General features: G+C 36.5%; 2 long non-coding RNA genes across 2 annotated transcripts in view; one reads left to right on the top strand and one right to left on the bottom strand.

Annotated features, from left to right (window-relative positions):
• LOC123286599 (uncharacterized) overlaps positions 1 to 12,094 on the bottom strand; it is a 43,758-nt gene that overhangs the window by 453 nt on the left and 31,211 nt on the right. The window lies entirely within an intron of this gene.
• LOC139045525 (uncharacterized) overlaps positions 3,995 to 12,094 on the top strand; it is a 43,436-nt gene continuing 35,336 nt past the window's right edge. The window contains exons 1-2 of the long non-coding RNA XR_011504026.1: positions 3,995 to 4,130; positions 6,423 to 6,535. This is a non-coding gene — a long non-coding RNA (uncharacterized lncRNA). The remainder of the gene's footprint in view (positions 4,131 to 6,422; positions 6,536 to 12,094) is intronic.

The raw sequence follows: 12,094 nt of genomic DNA on the forward strand, positions 1-12,094 counted from the left end.
TTCTGTAATACATAAATACTGGTTACCTACCCACATTCCCCATCCTTTCAGAGACCAGAATTTGTGTGAGGGGGTAAGGGTGGGGAGGAGGGGTATGTATCTATTCCTTCCCTACATAATCCATGGTTTTAGGGAAAGTTGACCTACTTCCAGCCTCCAAGCTCCAGGAGAGTCTCATTGATTTGCTTGAAAACTTGCCCATGAACTCAAGGGGAAGCATGGAACCCCACTGAGGCTAGGAGCCATCATCTCACCTCAGGGCAGGTAGCCTGGGGACGAGGCCCTTACCATAACCCAGAGAACTGACTAGAGAAATGGAAAGACAGTCCTCGACAGCATGTTGAAGTCTCTGGATCAAGGAGCCCTGAAGTCTGCCCTACCTCTTGGTTTTCCTTGCTTGAGCTGTCAGTCTCCTTTATCATTTAGGCTACTTTGAGTTGGATTTCCTGTTATTTGCGGTATTACACGTGCTAACTGATACTTTAACTTTTCACTTTTTAAAAATATATTTCTTTTCCCATTTTGTCATTGCCACAAGGAACATAGATCATTTGTGGCAAATTATATGGTTCTTTTGTGACACCACAGCCATGCTCCAAATTCTACTATTTGGATATTTAACTTCCAAATTCATTTCTCAATGGAGTTTTCATTATTCCTAACATAATAGTCAATCTAGAAACCAAATTTTAAAAATACCTGTTTTAGGCCTTACCACCTCCCAAGTGACCCTGAAGCTGGGGATGTAAAGGTTTCATGAAAGATATTAACCTGACAGAGAAACCCACTAGTGAGAGCAGAGGGTTACATCCAAACCATGCACACTCTGTTGAAGCCCACTATCCTGAAGCAGTGATGTTAATATAATCCCATTAAGGTGAATTTAAAAATATACACATATAACTTTAAACAAAAAGATGTAATGACAAATATCCATGATTAAATAATTCCATTTAACCATATCATACAAATAATATTTGTATTGATATGAATCAAGGAAACACTTTTCTAAAAAACCTGAGCGGCTATTATGTATATTTTTAAGCGTGGCAGCTTACTAATTATTTTTGTTTATTTTTGTGGATAAATTTGCAAGAGACTTTAAGACAGAATTTTACAAATGAAATTAACGTATGTCTGGAGGCACTGTGATGCACTTAGTATACTTACCATTTGTTTTGATTATGTGATTAGCATGTTCTTACTCATACTATAAGAAATAGGATACGGTTACTTACATGACTTTTAATTACGATAAAATAATGCAACTAAAATCTGCCATCTATTTTTCCTTTATCTGCCACTGTTACCTATATAACACTCTTTTTGGTAACGAGGATTGGATGCTCTTAAAATAGAACAAAGATGAACCACAGTTGGTAGTATGAATTCACTTCTAACATTTGTAGTAAAGAAATGAATACAACCCATACTGGAAAATTTGAGCAAACTCTGTAATACATACAAAGTATTCTGTATTTTTACACATAAAATATTATGAAGAATTTTAAATAGTTTGAAATCAGTCATCCTTTTCCTTGACATTCATATTCTGGAATTATTACATTAGTCTTTAAACTAGCTGTATAAAAATAATCCTGAGTGAAAAAAAAATGCTGTAATTCAACATTCTGGGTGTATGTCAAAGCCTATGACTGAGGGATGGTGATTCCCCACTTACTGAAGCAAGGAATTCCAAAGAGCACAGGAAATAAAGATACGGTTCAATGAAAGCAGAAGAGTAAAACATGAGACCCACATAGACAGAGCTGGCTCTGCAATTGCACCAGGTGGGTTAAGCCCTGTGCACTGGGTCTCTTTTCTTACTCCAAAACACACTGCAACCAGAGTCCAATCATGTAGACAAAGCACAGTTGCCAGGAAGGCAGAAAGCAGCCATTTTCTGGAGTCAGACAAAAGGAATTGGTCATTGGAGAGGTGTTCAGCTTCATGTTGGGGATGAGGCTTCTGGATACAATCAAGGCAGAGTGGCACTATCTCTATCACTGGATAGGGATTCAGGGCAGGCTAGTGCCCAATAATAACATGGGTACTGAAGTTATGTGATACAAGGAAAACCAGAGATGATGGCTATTGTCTCAGGAAATATACCAGAAATATATAATGTCTCAGGAAATATACCAGAAATATATAACACTCTACAGGTTTACACTGGGAAATTAACACTGCTACACATAGCATAATGCTGAATGATTTCTCCAAAAGCTACAAGACTATTTTAGCTGATGTCTTGATATAAGTTTATAAGTAGAAGCTATGATGTAGCCTTATGGAAGCAGAGGATATGAATTATGTAGTTCTTGGTAGTTGTCTGCACCCACAAATAGGCTGAACATGGTATATTGAATAGAGAAGAGTTAGAGGACTGCTTTCCAGTCTTAGCTGTTGCCAATAATTGCATTTCTTTGGGAAAGCCAGAACCAGTGTAAGCCTCAATTTCCTCATTTATGAAATGAAAAATGAAGGACTCAGTCAGGATATCTCTAAGATCTCTCAAAAAATTCCATGGTTTACATGTCTGCTAGATTTCCTGAGCCAGTAGGAATCATCTCTATTTTCTCTTGTCCCACCTAACTTCAGAAGCCATGTTACTATTCATTATTATATATAAACTGATTTTCCAGAGTCACTTCTCTTTTAAAGAGTAGGAGGTCTTCCACTATTTCCACCACATCTTTCAGAAGTTGATCATATTAAACAGTGACTCTAAAAGAGTAGAAACTAAGCACCCAGCAGCGATACTGGATACGCAATAGTCTCCAAAAGGATAAAAGTAAGCGTGGCAAAATCTTTGTTGTGTACCTGCCTCCAATACATTTGCGAAGGAGTGTTAATGAAAAATGAGAGTGATGTTCCCATCACACGTTTTTGGATTACCGTGCAGCAACATCAATTGGAAAGCTAATGAAACAGAGACCACCTACAGAGGAGGGATATTGTGTTCCTCTGTCTGCCTGCATCCAATTTACCAACTGACTGTATGGAACAAGCTGCCTGTTTTTTTGAGGCCTTGTATTGACTGGCCATACATTTAACATTGATAATTGGCAGTGCCAATTTCCACTGTCTTACCCTGGTAGAAATACATCTCAGCACTTTACAATTATGTGATTATGGTAACAGGTAACAGGTACATTTCTACTCAGGGTCATCTCAAAATTCCTGCACTGTATCCTCTCACAATGGTGATCTCTTGGAATTAGACAAAGTCCTAGATAAATTAATTGGTTATTCCTCTCTTTAACCCTTTCCATTGACTAAGGGAACATGCTATATGTTCATCAAATAGAACTTCTCCCAAGCAGGGGAATAGCAATAAGAAACCTAGTAGGTGAGTTCCCACAAAGCATACCAGGGACTACATAAAGAGGAAAGCTGATGATGTTCCAAACGCAAGTGTTCTATTCTTTGTTTTTGCACCTGTTCAAACTGGCATCTGGTATTAGGCATCTAACTAGTCAAACATTACTACTTTCTGTCAAGCTGGCTGAGAGAAACAAAAGAAAGAGAATATAGTGTAAAATATCAGTCCATCCTTGCGTGTTATTTCGAAATGCAGTTACTGTTTTTTCCTTGTCAGGCTCCCTACCTGTGCTTATCAGCCACTGCAGTTTATTCTTTTTTTTTTTTTAATTTGACTTCTAGAAGCCATCTGGCATTCAGTCTAATTCCCACATTACAGTTCCCCATAAGTCAGTCTGCTGACTGCCTGTCAGGTTATAGGATTAAGCTTAAGGTTTTCTTAATTCATTGTGAGGTTCTTCATGGATTTGATCTATTATATCTTCCTGAGCTTGTCCAGTTGTAGATTTCTGCCTGTGATTTATGTTTAGCAGGTGTTAGTTTGCTAGGGCTTTCTAAATATCAGCTTCACAAGGCAAGGGAGGCTTGGGAAGACACTAGGACTCAAAACTGTATTGCTCCACAACTGGAGAATGGCCTCCGTGCTGAAATTCAGTGTTGCAGAGTTATTTATTAAACTAAAAAGATGGATATTTGAAAACTTGGAAATTAAAGAGGCCCAAATTTCATCATCAACTCCCCAGTTGCACCTATGTGTTCTGTGGCTCTCAGGACACAGTATATCATGTAACAGGTAGGAAAACTAGGTGAGTTTAAAAATACAGATTTACTCTTTGCTGTGTATTACCATGAATCTGAGTATTGTTTTGTTATGTTGTACTTTTGAGCTGAATTTCTTTGTATGATTTTTATATTTTTGGTGTAAAATTTGAGTGCCTAGTGGAAACCTCAGCATTGTTAGGGAGAGGGGAAAAAGGCTTCTTTTAAAGAGTATACCTGATAAAGCATTTGAAAATGCATTATTATTCAGTTGGAAGATGTATATAGCATCGAAGAAAACAAAAGGAGTAAAGCTCATTTAATAATGAATGCCCACATAAGTTTTTGATGGCTATTACAAAATTTTTATTTCTTATATCACATGCATGTTAATAAAATTTCTAGATTGGTATATGCTAATTTCTATGCTTCTCATTACAATGGGCTACCTGTCTTATCTTTGTGTGAATGACACAACACAATGTTTATTAAACTCACAAAATCTTCAGCCTCATATTGGTCTTATGTGATATAGATAGATGGAGATATCTGTATATCTTTATAAATATGTTTTTGGATATAGATATATCTATAGATATCTTTTGTTTTAAGCCACTCTCTGTTTTATAGTTATTCCTCACCTCAACTACAGGAAGAAAATTGTTACACACATACTATAGATGAATAATCCAAGATATGGGGAGATTAAGGTACTGAGCCTGTGGTCACACTAAGACTTAATCAAAATTAAAATGCACAGCTCTGAGTTCCAAGGCCACTGCTCAGTCCCTGGAGCAATGCCACTTTGCACTACAAATTGTCCCTATAATTTAAAAAATTCATAATGTGCTCATCTATTTGCATATCTGAGTATGAATTATAAACATTAAAATTGGCTACAACTCCTCATCACCCAATTACTAAAAAGAAGCACCTAAAATTTGGTCAAAGTCATGAAAGACCAAAGTAAACAGATATGTGTGCACCTTTTGCTAAAGACCACGCATGCAATCTAACATGTATTCATTATTTTTTTGACATGAGGAGATATCAAACCTTGGCTTATTCATAGTAGTTAACTTTGAGTTATTAGAAGAAATTAAAATGGTATTTAAAAATTATTTTAATGTGATTCAGGCGATGATATCATCTTTAGATACCAAGGATTAGGGGAAAGTACTTAGGTACACACAAATCAGTAATGAGCTAGAATGTAATTTGTCAATTGGAAGTTGGTACATTTTTTTAAAAAGCCAATACTATATAAAACGAGGCATGCAGCACTATACATGTATAAAGCACTGACTAAATGCATTCTTGTTTTGGAATTTCTTGATGTCTATGGACGTTTCCTCTATGAGTTTTCCACAGTTTTTTACCTTCAGCTGTTGTGGTTCTCATTCTTTGTCCTATTATAGTTCCATTGTTTGACTTCTCATAGTCAGTTTCAATGGAGCAATTAGACATCTAGCATTGATAAGAATACCAACCCAAGAAAATTGTCAAAAGAACATGGAAAATTCAGGATCTTTTTGTAAAAGGCTGGCAGCCTCACTGAAAACAGTAATTAAAGTACGTGTGATTCTGCTTGTGTGTTTGTTACACAATTCTACCAGTCTAGAGTTAAAGAAAATGTGGGCCCCTACAGTGGGTTGCAATGGGAAAGCACTTTTATTCTCTAGTCAGCGATAATACAGCATAACTCCTTAGGGAGGGAATTTTTCCCTATAGTATTCACACTACCTTCCTTTTAAATGCTGCTAAGTGTGAAATTAGTGCTGTCCCTCAAAGTGCATAAGATTAATTGTCAGTAATTGAACACAGTTTGGGGGCTAATTATATAAAAATTGATATTAAAAGAATACTACCAGACTGATTGAGTTTTACAGTTTGCATTTAGTTTTCAAATTACATGAGTTGAAAGGCAGTGGTAAGAAACAATAAAAATCCATTCAAAGCTGCTAAAGCAAATTAAGGTTTACTAGTCCTTTGAAAGACAAATGAGTCAAATGCTGTAATGAAGGGAAAGCAGTAAAAGTGACTCTGAAATTAACTATAGAATTAAAATATCAACTGTTCTTAGATTGTATGTGTGGACCACACTTTATGAAGGTGACCTGGTTTTCCCTGTGCATCTGACTAGCTAAAGTAGAGCACACCCAGAAACGAAGTCCCTTCTTTGAAAATATAAGTTATGATGATTGGACTGGAGAATGGGGAAAAGTGCACATAGTTCCCTGCCTCCTATTATTCCCTATTTATCTTTAAATTTTCAGCTGAAGACTTTTACTTCCTGAAATGTAGAGTAAATGCCCTTTTTTCCTATTCCTCCCCCTAAGGACAACTAAAAACCCTGGACATTATATGTAAAACAGACATAAGAAGACTCGGAAAGGTGGAGGGAAGAAGGCAGACTAGCTAGGGACGTGGTGACCAAAGGAACAACATGGTGGTGAGTTCCAGGGGTTTTCTTTATCTGTCTCATATATTCCAGACTGGATACTGGAGAAATGCTGGAAAATGCGAATGGGTAAAGACTATCAAACTCTAGCTAAAGCCTGTTCCATCTTATTAAAGGAACGGAAAGAGATAGCCTAGCAGGACAGAAAGTTTTAGACAATGACCGCTTTACTCCAGCAAACACCACAGAAAAAAACTGCAGCTCCTAATCCCTCATCCCCTCCAGAAAAGACCAAGTGGAAAACCTAAACTTCTACCCTTGCCTGGTTGTCCAAAGCACATCAAGCCACCCCCAAACCCAGAGATTAGCAGGACAAGATGAGTAAAAAACAGAATAAAATGAAAAACACACGAAGCAAAATGAAATTAACTTTACTAGAAACAGAAAAAAATAAGGCTTAAGACTACAAAGAATCAAATCAATGAAACTGAGGCTAAACTTGAGAAATGTTACCAGACATCTAAATGACTACATAGAGAAAATGTGAATTAGAATCTAAAGAGTTATAAAGAATAGAGCAAACAGCTCAGAAACAATAAGCAAAGATATAGCAGAAAAAATTTTCAAGGTTTAATAAGAGAATCAAGACTAGATATTGACAAGGCTAAATATGTAGCAGACAAAAATTAGGAACAGAGATTAATAGCTAGACATAGCTTGGTAAAACCCTAAATTTCTTGATTGGTACAGGAACTTGTAAGCAATCAGTACAAACATGTACACATATACACACATTTACTGTTGGAAATAATTAAAATTAGGTTGAGCTCTCCAAAAATAAATATCACAAGACAGTTGAGGAAGTTTCTACAGAATTTTTGGAGGAAAAGGCAATGTTCTAATACTTTTATAATCAATTAAGTTGTTGCTCATGTGTAATGGCAACTAGAAGACATTCTCAGATACCAAAAGCCACAGAAAATATATCAGCCAGATATAATATCTGAAAGGTTACTAAAAGATGCTCTTCTCACTGAAAAATGAATCAACGGTAAATTGTGTCAGATAGGGATGAGAAATGAGAAGCTAAATCAGCAAAAGGTACAGCAACAAGTGGAGAAAAGAAAAGTCATCAGGAAATGGATTATATTGTCACAATGGTTAAAAAATCAGAAAAATGAAACATTTTTTTAATCATGGTACTTGTAACTCCAGATTAAATTGGCAAAAGCTAATAAAAAGGAAAAGAGTTTTAGAGTGGAAACATGGAGTTCTTTGTCTTCCTAAAGAAAAAGTCATCACTCATTATTTTAATTTTGCTAATCTAATAAATATAGGTTTAGCTTTAAGGCAATACTATATTTTGCAACAAGGTGTTTACTTCTCATTGAAGTATACACAGAAAACAGAATACAGTACATATCACAAAGGAGCTTTTGCCAATAAACAACAATTGAAAAACAAACAGGAAAGAAACATAAAAATAGAAAATGCTAAACAATCATGTAGGTTTGGGTAATACTAGCTGCTATAATAATTTCTAAGATTTCAGTGCTTTTACACAATAAAAGTCTGGTTTTTGCCCACAAAACCAGCCAATGTGTATAAAAGCAGGGGAGGATGTGGAGGTTGCTGTACCAGGTCTCACAGGGAATTAGCTGACAGAGTTCTGCCATCTTCAGTTTCAAATGTCACCCTGGGCGTTGACATCCAGCCAGAATATGAGAGAAGAGTCAGGGTGGAGAGGACACAACCACTTTGCTCACACTTAGGACATGCAGAGATTCAGCCCTGGCTGAGCAGCCTTTTTCAGGCAACAACTCTACATTGTGGGAGAGGAACACACAACCTCAGTGAACGGCCAGCCATCTCCACCATATTTCAGAAGTAAATGGTTTCATTTAACTAAAAAAGCAAAGATTCTCAAGTTGGATTTTTTTTTTAATCAACAACTTTATGACTGCAAAAGATATGGTTTAAACAAAATAATACAAATAGGCTAAACGTAAAGTAAAGGGGACTTGGATAAAACAAGCTTAAGCAAATGGAAATGCAGATGGCAATGTTAATTTCAAACAAAGTTGAATTTACAACAAGATTCACTTAAAAGTGGAGATATTATTTTTTTCCCATTTTTCTCTATAAAAGAGAAATAAAATGACCCAAATTCAAATTAGAGTGTAGTCGGGCCCTCCTTTTCCCACATGATTCTGCTTCTCACAGAGCAAGCACAGGGTTATTTTTCTTTGGTATCTTGTTAGTATCTTCTTGGTACCACCTCACACTCCTGAAGCTACTCAAACTTCCTATCCCCATATTTTCTCTCACAACATGTACCCAGCCCTTATCCCAAGCTATTTATTCTTTTGTACCCGCTACCCCCTACCGCCCACCCCTACCTCATCCCTGGCTTCCACTTTGACTATCTGGCACTGAGCCCTTTTTGTTCTGACAGCTTTGGCATCTCCCAGAGCTTTGGCAGTTTCATTCTTTCTTCATCAAATGAACTTCTTCCTGGTCTTCAGCCACTGATTGCATTCTTTCTGAGCACCCTTTGGACCGGCCCCACAGATGGATTTTGGCCTACCTGAGGCCAGTCATCACGTGGGGACTGATATCACGTGCCAAATAAGAGAGCCAGAAGGACAAAATACCTAAGGAGAGAACTGTTACAGAATTAAAAAGAGATGAACAGAAACACAATTATGCTAAGATATTTTAACATAGTGCTGTCAATCCAGGACAAGGCAACTTTGCAAAAATAAATAAGATCGTGGAGAATCAAAACAAAAATTAATAGCTTAGAATTCCAATATATTGAGAATCATATCACCCAAAGATAATATAACTTTTCTCAGGATCTTCCGGAATGACACATAGGCAAGAGTATTTTTTTAATTCTAAGGAAAAAGTATAATGAATGGGTATCAGCCTTATTACAAATGAAAATATTTCTATACTATGTTAAAACAGTAGAGCTCTAGTGTAAAAATAGATAAATTAATGGAACAGAAAGAGACCCTCCAAATAGAGTGTATTATGTCTAATAAATTAGTATAGCATAAGGGTTTCACAATTCAATGGGGAGGAAAAGTCTTACAATGACTAGTTTTTAGATAATTAGTTGGCAATTTAGGAATAGGCTCAATTTTGACTTTCACTTTACACCATATACCAGTGCTTTTTAATTTAATTCCCGAAAACTAAAGACACTCTCAGATATAGGACCAGGGATGAAATAAAGCAAAAGTGAGAGATGGGACTGAGCGAAGTGAATACCATTCCCATACCAACTCACCTAAACCATTCCACTTTCTCATTTTTATAAATTAAATTTCCATGTAAGATTTTGTTTGAATAGTTTTTCACCAAAAAGAAAACAAAATGTTTGAAAATTTGCCATACACCAAACTACATTTAGAGGAATGAAATATTTTTGAAAATAGAACACTGAAAATCCAAGGGAACACGTAATTCATTAGCAGCAAATATCTGAAATAGGTAGCATTTTCCAAATATAGATTCAATAGAATAAAAACATAGGAAAGACTGAGAAATGACTAGATAAAAGTTTGAAACTTTCTCTACATCAAAACAAACCAAAGTAAAAAGACTTCAAGGAAATATTTGTATCATATGAAAATTTAATGTTAATTCTTTAATTTTAGAAAGCCTTTATCTAAATGAATTAAATATATAAAGATCTCAATTTCAGAAAAAAGCAAATTATTTGGACTGCAATGTTCAAAAGGGAAAATCTTGATAAATATCACAACAATAAAGAGATCAAGGATGAGAAATTGCAACCATTTTTTGCAAAATGGAAAGTGGGTAGAGAAGTGGTGACTGGGGACAGAGTGAAGAGGGAGCAGGGGGCCTCGAACATGCAGAGTGGGCTGACTGATCCGCCTACTGAGCCCCACAGTTGGACTCTGAAACATCTGGGAGTGAGACTGCGGCTGGAAAGAGTTCACAGGCAGGGTGTACACAGAATTCAGTCACAGCTGTCTCTCTCCACCAGGTCCCACTCCCTCCTTCCTATACATGGAAACACACACACATGCAGAATCCCAGAAGTCAAGCATTTATTGCCCAAGTTAAAAAAGAAAACAAAATCTGTTTCCTTTTCCAGAGAAAATGAACCACTTCTCTAGGGAGAATCCAAGAGTGTGCTACAGCTGCCCCAAAGCCTGCTTTCCTTGGTAGGACTCCCAGCATGATGGCTGGCTCCCATCCTACTCACCCTAAAGCCAAGCAGGCCAGTGGAGAAACTCTGCTCACGTACACAAAGCACATAGTTGTTTATTTTTATTGTCCCATTTTTAAACATAAATAGATAAAAAGAGATTACTTGGCATTGAGCAAAGCCTATAATATGAAAAAGAATGATCACAAAGTATGAACAGAAATGACCATCAAAGAAAGACAGAATTGAAGCTACAGAAAATAAATTAAGAAAAGTAATCTCTAATAATACCTCATGAATATTTCAGAAAATATTGTATCCATAAATTATGAACAGGATGCTATTAAAAGAGGAGGGTCAATCAGAGAACAAGAAAAACTCATGGAAATTAAAATAGTATAGCTAAATAAAGAACAACCACTAGTAAACAAATATACAGGAAAATGAACAGCACTACAAGTATGCAAATTATGCAAATTAACACAAAATTCCTTGCTTTGTTTCACTATTAAATTAACAAAAGCAAAAGAAAATTCTAATAAAAATACTCAATGTTGGGGCTGGCCCCGTGGCCGAGTGGTTAAGTTCGTGCGCTCTGCTGCAGGCGGCCCAGTGTTTCGTTGGTTCGAATCCTGGGCGCGGACATGGCACTGCTCATCAAACCACGCTGAGGCAGCGTCCCACATGCCACAACTAGGTGGACCCACAACAAAGAATATACAACTATGTAACGGCGGGGGGCTTTGGGGAGAAAAAAAGGAAAAAAATAAAATCTTAAAAAAAAATACTCAATGTTGAGGAAGATGTAGTAAAACTCTGCTTGTAGTATTATATATTTGTACAACTCTTTGAAAATAATTTGGCAATATGCATATAAAAAGAGACATGAAAACAAACTTCTGACTTTGTTTTGTTTCCATCTAGGTGGAAGATAGGAGGAAATTAAACAAAATATAGAAACAACTAGGTGCCCAAATATATTATCGCAATGGTATTTAGAAGAGTAAAATATTGTTCTTGAAGTAGCCGTTCTCGAGTGAGCCCTGGCTATTCAGCATGCATTTCTGAAATATCCATGAAGGAGCACTGAGGATGTTTACAATCTCACCCAACACTACCCTTGCAGAGTCTACCCTTGAAAGTGAATTGTTTTGGCTTTTCTTCTTCACTCAATTACTGGTCAATAAAAGTTGTTCCTAGAAGAAATTAATGCCTGAGATAGATTTTGAAAGATGTGTAATAGTTAAGCAGAGTACGAAAAGTTGGAATTCAAGCCACAGAAAGAGCACAAGCAGGTGTGCAGAGCATAAAATGTATGAAGTGCATGAGAAATTGTAAGCAGCTTGGAGTTCCTAATGCTTAAACCATTAAGCTGGAAGTTGTTCAAGATGAGGCTGGGCGGTAGATAGGGGAGTGCCAGGTCA

Source organism: Equus asinus, chromosome 6, assembly GCF_041296235.1.
Source record: "Equus asinus isolate D_3611 breed Donkey chromosome 6, EquAss-T2T_v2, whole genome shotgun sequence".
Taxonomy (NCBI): Eukaryota; Metazoa; Chordata; class Mammalia; order Perissodactyla; family Equidae; genus Equus; species Equus asinus.